Genomic DNA, 6,394 nt, shown 5'->3' with positions numbered 1-6,394 from the left:
AAGAGCAGCCTTTTCTTTGTCTCTTGGGACTGGAAATCCTTGCAAGGCCCAGTCCCAGATATTCAGAATGGAGAAGGACTTTATCTGAGACTTTCAGGAATCAGCCCAACCTCCTCTAGTCTTACTCATCTTTCCAGAAACAGGGAAATCTCCAGCCTTAATCCATTCCAGCACCCTCTCCAGAATTCAGAAGGGAAATGTCTGTCTTGTTTTCTGATCGGGTAAGAAATTCTTCTCTCGCTTCTTGTACACAGAGTTCTAGCAGTAAAAGGAAAATATTTTCCCCGGCTGTGCTTCCAGCCTTCCCTTCTTCATCCTTGTTGGTCTGTTTTGGAGTGAAGCAGTAACTTAGTGGTGTTGGTATGGTAGAAAAATCTGCTGAAGGTGGATCCCAGTTCCCAATCTGAAGAATTTATAGTCCTTCTGAAGGACCTGGCTACTGGACTTTATTATTATTTATTTATTGCACTTGTATCCCACATTTTCCCACCTATTTGCAGGCTCAATGTGGCTTACAGTGACCTGTTATGGCATCACCATATCAGGGTACAAAAAATACATTTGGTGTTACAGAAATACCGACGATAACAGGAAAGTAAGTCAGTCTGAACGAGGAGTTATAGACGAAGACATTTATAATAAGGGATGAGTGGTGATTATTGTAGTTAGTTATGGATTCTCGTGATAGGCTTTGTTGAAGAGAAAAGTTTTCAGTGATTTGCGAAAGTTAATGATTTCGTTGATTGTTTTCAAGTGATTTGGTATATTGATCCACAGTTGCGTGCTCATGTAGGAAAGGCTAGACGCATGTGTTAGTTTGTATTTTAGTCCTTCGCAGCTGGGGAAGTGTAGATTAAGAAAAGTACGGGCAGATCTTTTGGCATTTCTGGGTGGGAGGTCCATGAGGCAGGGGCGTATCTGCGTGGGGCCACAGGGGCCTGGGCCCCCGCAGATTTCACCCTGGACCCCCCCTACCGCTGTTAACTCTCCCCCGCCTACCGCCAACCCTTTCCCCGCCTACCGCCGTCACCTACCCCGAGGTCTGCTCCTGCCGGCTTTTTAAACTATTACTTCAGCTGGCGGGGGACCCCAACCCCCGCCAGCCCAGCCGAGGTCTTCTTTAACTTCTTCATCCTCGTGCTGTTAAAGCTGCATGATGCATCCTTCCAGTTGGACGGAGTTTGACATCGCAGCACGTTGTACGGACGTCAGCGTGCTGCGACGTCAAACTCCGTCCAACTGGAAGGATGCATCATGCAGCTTTAACAGCACGAGGATGAAGAAGTTAAAGAAGACCTCAGCTGGGCTGGCGGGGGTTGGGGTCCCACGCCAGCTGAAGTAATAGTTAAAAAAAACGGCAGGAGCAGACCTCAGGAGTAGGTGACGGCGGTAGGCGGGGGAGGGTTAATGGCGGTAGGGGGGGAGGGTTGATGATGGCGGCGGGGGGCGGCTGTAGGGGGGGTTATAATGCCCCCCCTACCGCCGAACCTCAGATACACCCCTGCCACGAGGTCAAGCATGTATGACGGGGCATCTCCGTAAATGATTTTATGGACAATTGTGCAGATCTTGAACGCAATGCGTGCTTTAATTGGGAGCCAGTGTAGTTTCTCTCTTAGGGATTTTGCACTTTCATATTTTGTTTTTCCAAATATAAGTTTGGCTGCGGTATTTTGGGCAGTTTGAAGCTTTTTGATTATTTGTTCCTTACAGCCAGCATAAAGTGCGTTACAGTAGTCCAGGTGACTATGGGGCTTATTTTCAAAAGAGAAAGACGCCCATATTTTGACCTAAATCGGGAGATAGGCGTCTTTCTCCCGTGGGCGAACAAATCGGTATATTCGAAAGCCGATTTTGGTCATCTTCAACTGCACTCCATCGCAGGAATGAACAAAGTTGATGGGGGCGTGTCGGAGGCGTGGCAAAGGCGGGGCTGGGGCGTGGTTATCGGCCGAGGAGAGATGGGCGTCTTTAGCTGATAATCGAAACAAGAAGGGCATTTTTGACGAGAATTTGGTCCGCTTTATTTGGACCCTTTTTTTTCAGGTCCAAGTCCCAAAAAAGTGCCCCAGCTGACCACATGACCACCAGAGGGAATCGGGGATCACCTCTCCTGACTCCCCCAGTGGTCACTAACCCCCTCCCACCAAAAACAAACCCACTTTAAAAACTTTTTTTGCAGCCTGTATGCCAGCCTCAAATACCGTACCCACCTCCATGACAGCAGAATGTGTTCTATCCTCTGACAGCCTTTCCCTGGTTCTGATGTGGCTCTCGGGTGAGTGGGACAGCTTTTCTGTTATATGCACTGCAGACTCACATCAGCAGTGCATTGTGGTGGGTGTAGGGTATTGGGCTCCATGATTCCACTAGCTTGTGTTAAATGCTCACGATGTTGGTAGTTGGTAGGCTCTACTCCCATGGTGCTTTTCCCCCTGCTTACTGGGTCAGAGTGTGCCCTGTTTTGTTTCCGGTAGTCCATGAGATAGTAGTGGCCATTTTTGTAAGCCAGTTTTAGATCCCGATCATGTGTTAGCCACGTTACAGAACTTAGTTCTTACCTTGAATGTTGCTGAAAGAGGGCATTGTACACCATTCTGCCATCTCTGACCTACTGCTAATCTCAGTACCAGGGAGACTCTTTGCCAGTGGGGCACAACCTCTGATCTGCAGTTAACTGAGTAAACTTGCTCATTTCAATAAAGGACGTTTTCAGAGAGATTAGTGTTCAGGTGTCAACGGGTGTGCCAAGGCTATGGTGGTGGTGTACATTTGTGGGTAGTGGGTTTTGGGGGAGGGGGGTTGGGGGCTCAGCACCCGTGATAAGGGAGATATGCATGTGGGAGCGTTGTCTGAAGTCCACCGCACTGACCTCTAGGGTGTCCAGTTGGTGTCCTGGTATGTCAGGGGGGCGAGTGTACTACGAATCCTGGCCCCTCCCACGACCAAATGGCTTGGATTAGGACATTTCTGAGCTGGGCGTTTTTATTTTCCATTATCGCTAAAAAAAACAAACGCCCAGCTCAGAAATGACTAAATCCATGGCATTTTGGTCCGTACAAACCGTATTTTCGAAAAAAAAAAAAGACGTCCATTTTTTTCGAAAATATGGTCTGTCCCTCCTCTTCACGTACCCGTTTTCGGACATAGACGCCCATGGAAATAGGCGTTCGATTATGCCCCTCTTAGTACCATTGACTGTACTAGGTTTCGAAAAATGGCCCTCGGGAAGAAAGGTTTTACTCTTTTGAGCTTCCACATGGAGTGGAACATTTTATTAGTTCTATTCTTCACGTGGTTGTCAAGTGTGAGGTTTCGATCAATGGTAACTCCAAGAATTTTCAAAGTGTTAGAGATGGGAAGGGAAAAGTTTGGGGTGATTATGGTGGGGAATTTATTTGTGTTGTGTTGTGAGGTAAGTATAAGGCATTGCGTTTTTTCTGCGTTAAGTTTTAGCTGAAATGCATCCGCCCAGGAGTGCATGATTTGGAAGCTTTGGTTGATGTTGTGGTGATTTCCTTTAGATCATGTTTGAACGGGATGTAGATCGTGACATCATCTGCATATATGTATGGATTGAGGTTTTGATTGTCTAGAAGCTTGGCTAGAGGTATCATCATTAGGTTAAAGAGGGTTGGTGAAAGGGGGGATCCTTGGGGAACACCACATTCAGGTGTCCATGGGGCTGATGTCGCCTCTTTAGTTGTTACTTGGTATGATCTTGTTGTCAGGAATCCTCTAAACCAGTTGAGAACGTTACCTCCAACTCCAAAGTATTCCAGAATGTGTAATAATATTCCATGATTGACCATGTCGAAGGCACTGGACATGTCAAATTGCAAAAGGAGTATGTTGTTACCAGTTGCAATTGATTGTTTAAATTTGTTCATTAAGGTTACTAGTACTGTTTCGGTGCTGTGGTTTGATCTAAATCCTGATTGAGATTTATGCAGAATGAAATGTTTGTTCGGGTAATTAGTGAGCTGATTCGTCACTGCGCCTTCCATGAGTTTGGTTATCAGCGGAATCGATGCTACCGGGTGATAGTTGGTTAAGTCACTTGTAGTTTTCTTTGCGTCTTTAGGTAAAGGGGTGAGTAGGATATTTACTTTATCTCTTGGGAAGAGACCATTTTGTAGCATGTAGTTCAGGTGTCTCATGAGGTCCGTTTTGAATTGTTGAGGGGCAGACCTTTGTAAGGTTGTTCGGGCAGATGTCTAATTTGCATTGCGATTTGGCGTACTTTTTAAGCAATTGGAAAATGTTGTCGGACGATAGTATATCAAAGTTAGTCCATGATAGATCTGCTGGATATTCTCCCGGTATTGGGTCTAAACAATCAAGAAGGTTTACATAGTCAGTTGTGTTGATGGGTAGCGTGAGTCGTAGTTTTATAATTTTCTCTTTGAAGTAGTTTGCAAGGTTTTCTGCTGATGGAGTGTCAGTATCGTTAGAGGTGACCGGAGTAGTATTTAGTAATTTATTTATGAGTTGGAAGAGTTTATGTGTGTCTTTGTAGCTTGGTCCGATTTTAGTTTTATAATAGGATCTTTTGGTTTGTCTGATGGTGTATTTGTATTTTCTTTGTAATTGCTTCCAAAAGTTGAATGCAGAGTCGTCTTTTTTCTTATTCCAGGCACGTTCTGATACTAGGAGGAGAGAAAGAGAACTATTTCTTTTATTTTACCTATGCCTGGTCCTTTTAACAGATGGTAGGTTCAGGATCAGGGCATAGGTAAAATAAAAGAAATAGTTCTCTTTCTCTCCTCCTAGTATCAGAACGTGCCTGGAATAAGAAAAAAGACGACTCTGCATTCAACTTTTGGAAGCAATTACAAAGAAAATACAAATACACCATCAGACAAACCAAAAGATCCTATTATAAAACTAAAATGTGATTATTTGCAGCCAGGAATACCTGATGGTTCTGGCTGCATTTAACACATGTAAAACCACTGTGGGATTTCCTAACCTGCTGAAAGGCAGGGCTGGCTCAAAGGACTGTGGTGACCTGAGCCAACTTTTCCTTTAGCGTCCCCCACGCCCACATGCATAACTCTGACTGATTCCAGGGGTCTTTGGCAGGTTTGATCCACACTCACTCCTGCACTGGTGACTGCCTTCTTCAAAATGGCACCTCAGGGGTGGGAGGTGATAAACACTCGACACAGCTGTGTTTCAGCCGACTAGGCCTGCATCAGGAGTCTCTTGTGTTCCATAAGATCATCCACTTAGAATATTTGTTGTCGTCAGTACATTAAAGCAAAAGGTTGGTGCAGTATTAGCTTCAGTTTATAACAAGAACGCTGCAGACAGTTTCTTTTCACTCTGTGGAGAGAGAATGGGCTAACCACCCAAAAAAAACCAAAGGAATCAAGCTAGCCAATAGGGCGAGTCCCATATGACACAGGGAACAGGGACATGTGCTTAGGAAGACCCTATCATAGAGAACTACAAATGACACAGATCTGTAGTCTTATCCAATTTAAAGATACAGGACACATATGAACAAAAAGCATCCTGCCTCCATGAATATGGGGCAGAACACTCCCCACCTGGTATACCACTATTTAATTTCTCAAACTTATAAATACCACTAAATTCATGCAAGTCCATAAATAAAGCTGGATCTTGAAGCTTAGCAACTTCTTGTCTCCAGTTCACTGTTGCTCTGCCGACTTCTCTCTTGCAATCTCGCAAGGGCTGAAATGAGACACAGACAACACAAAGAAACAAACAACATAAAGAGAGAGAGAAAAAGTCTTTGAATCTTTGGAGTGGAACTACGGTCCATGGTGTTCACGTCTTCTCACGATGTAAAAGAAGTATCACTTCGGTGACTGGTTGTATGAAGGCCTTCAGCGTCCCTTGATTGACAGTCTTGATTTCCAGCTTGTGGACTTTCCCATCCTCACTTGGAAAGGTTTTGTGAGGAGCCCAATACAAGGTTGCCTTCTTGTAGGCTTGGCTGGGTTTTCTGGCACTTATTGTGATACTGCAGAGTAGGAAGGTATTCTCTGTTCCAATGTTTCTAAAAGATGACTGAGAGGTATTGAACCTGCTTCCTTTGATGCTTGTAGATGCTGCTGTCTTTGAAATCTCCAGGTGGAGTAGGAATGGTATTAGTCTTTTGTGTCAAAAGCATAGCTGGTGTCAGTCAGTGGCAACTCTAAATCTAAAGACACTGGAACTAGGGGTCTGGTGTTTATGATAGTCATGAGTTCTGCAAGAAAGGTTGTTCGAGCTTCGTGTGTTAGTTGAAGGTGATCAGTATCCAAGAGCATGGCATCAAGGATACGACGAGCTATTTTGATCATTCGCTTCCATGCTAATCCCATATGAAATGAGTGAAGAGGATTGAAGATCCAGTTGCATAAGTATCTTTCAATGGCAG

At 44.7% G+C, this 6,394-nt stretch overlaps 1 pseudogene; it reads left to right on the top strand.

Moving 5' to 3' along the window:
- The window catches only part of LOC115463715, a 180,716-nt pseudogene continuing 174,322 nt past the window's right edge, over positions 1 to 6,394 (top strand).

This window comes from Microcaecilia unicolor, chromosome 2 (genome assembly GCF_901765095.1).
Source record: "Microcaecilia unicolor chromosome 2, aMicUni1.1, whole genome shotgun sequence".
Taxonomy (NCBI): domain Eukaryota; kingdom Metazoa; phylum Chordata; class Amphibia; order Gymnophiona; family Siphonopidae; genus Microcaecilia; species Microcaecilia unicolor.
This window is presented reverse-complemented; position numbering and strand designations above follow the sequence as displayed.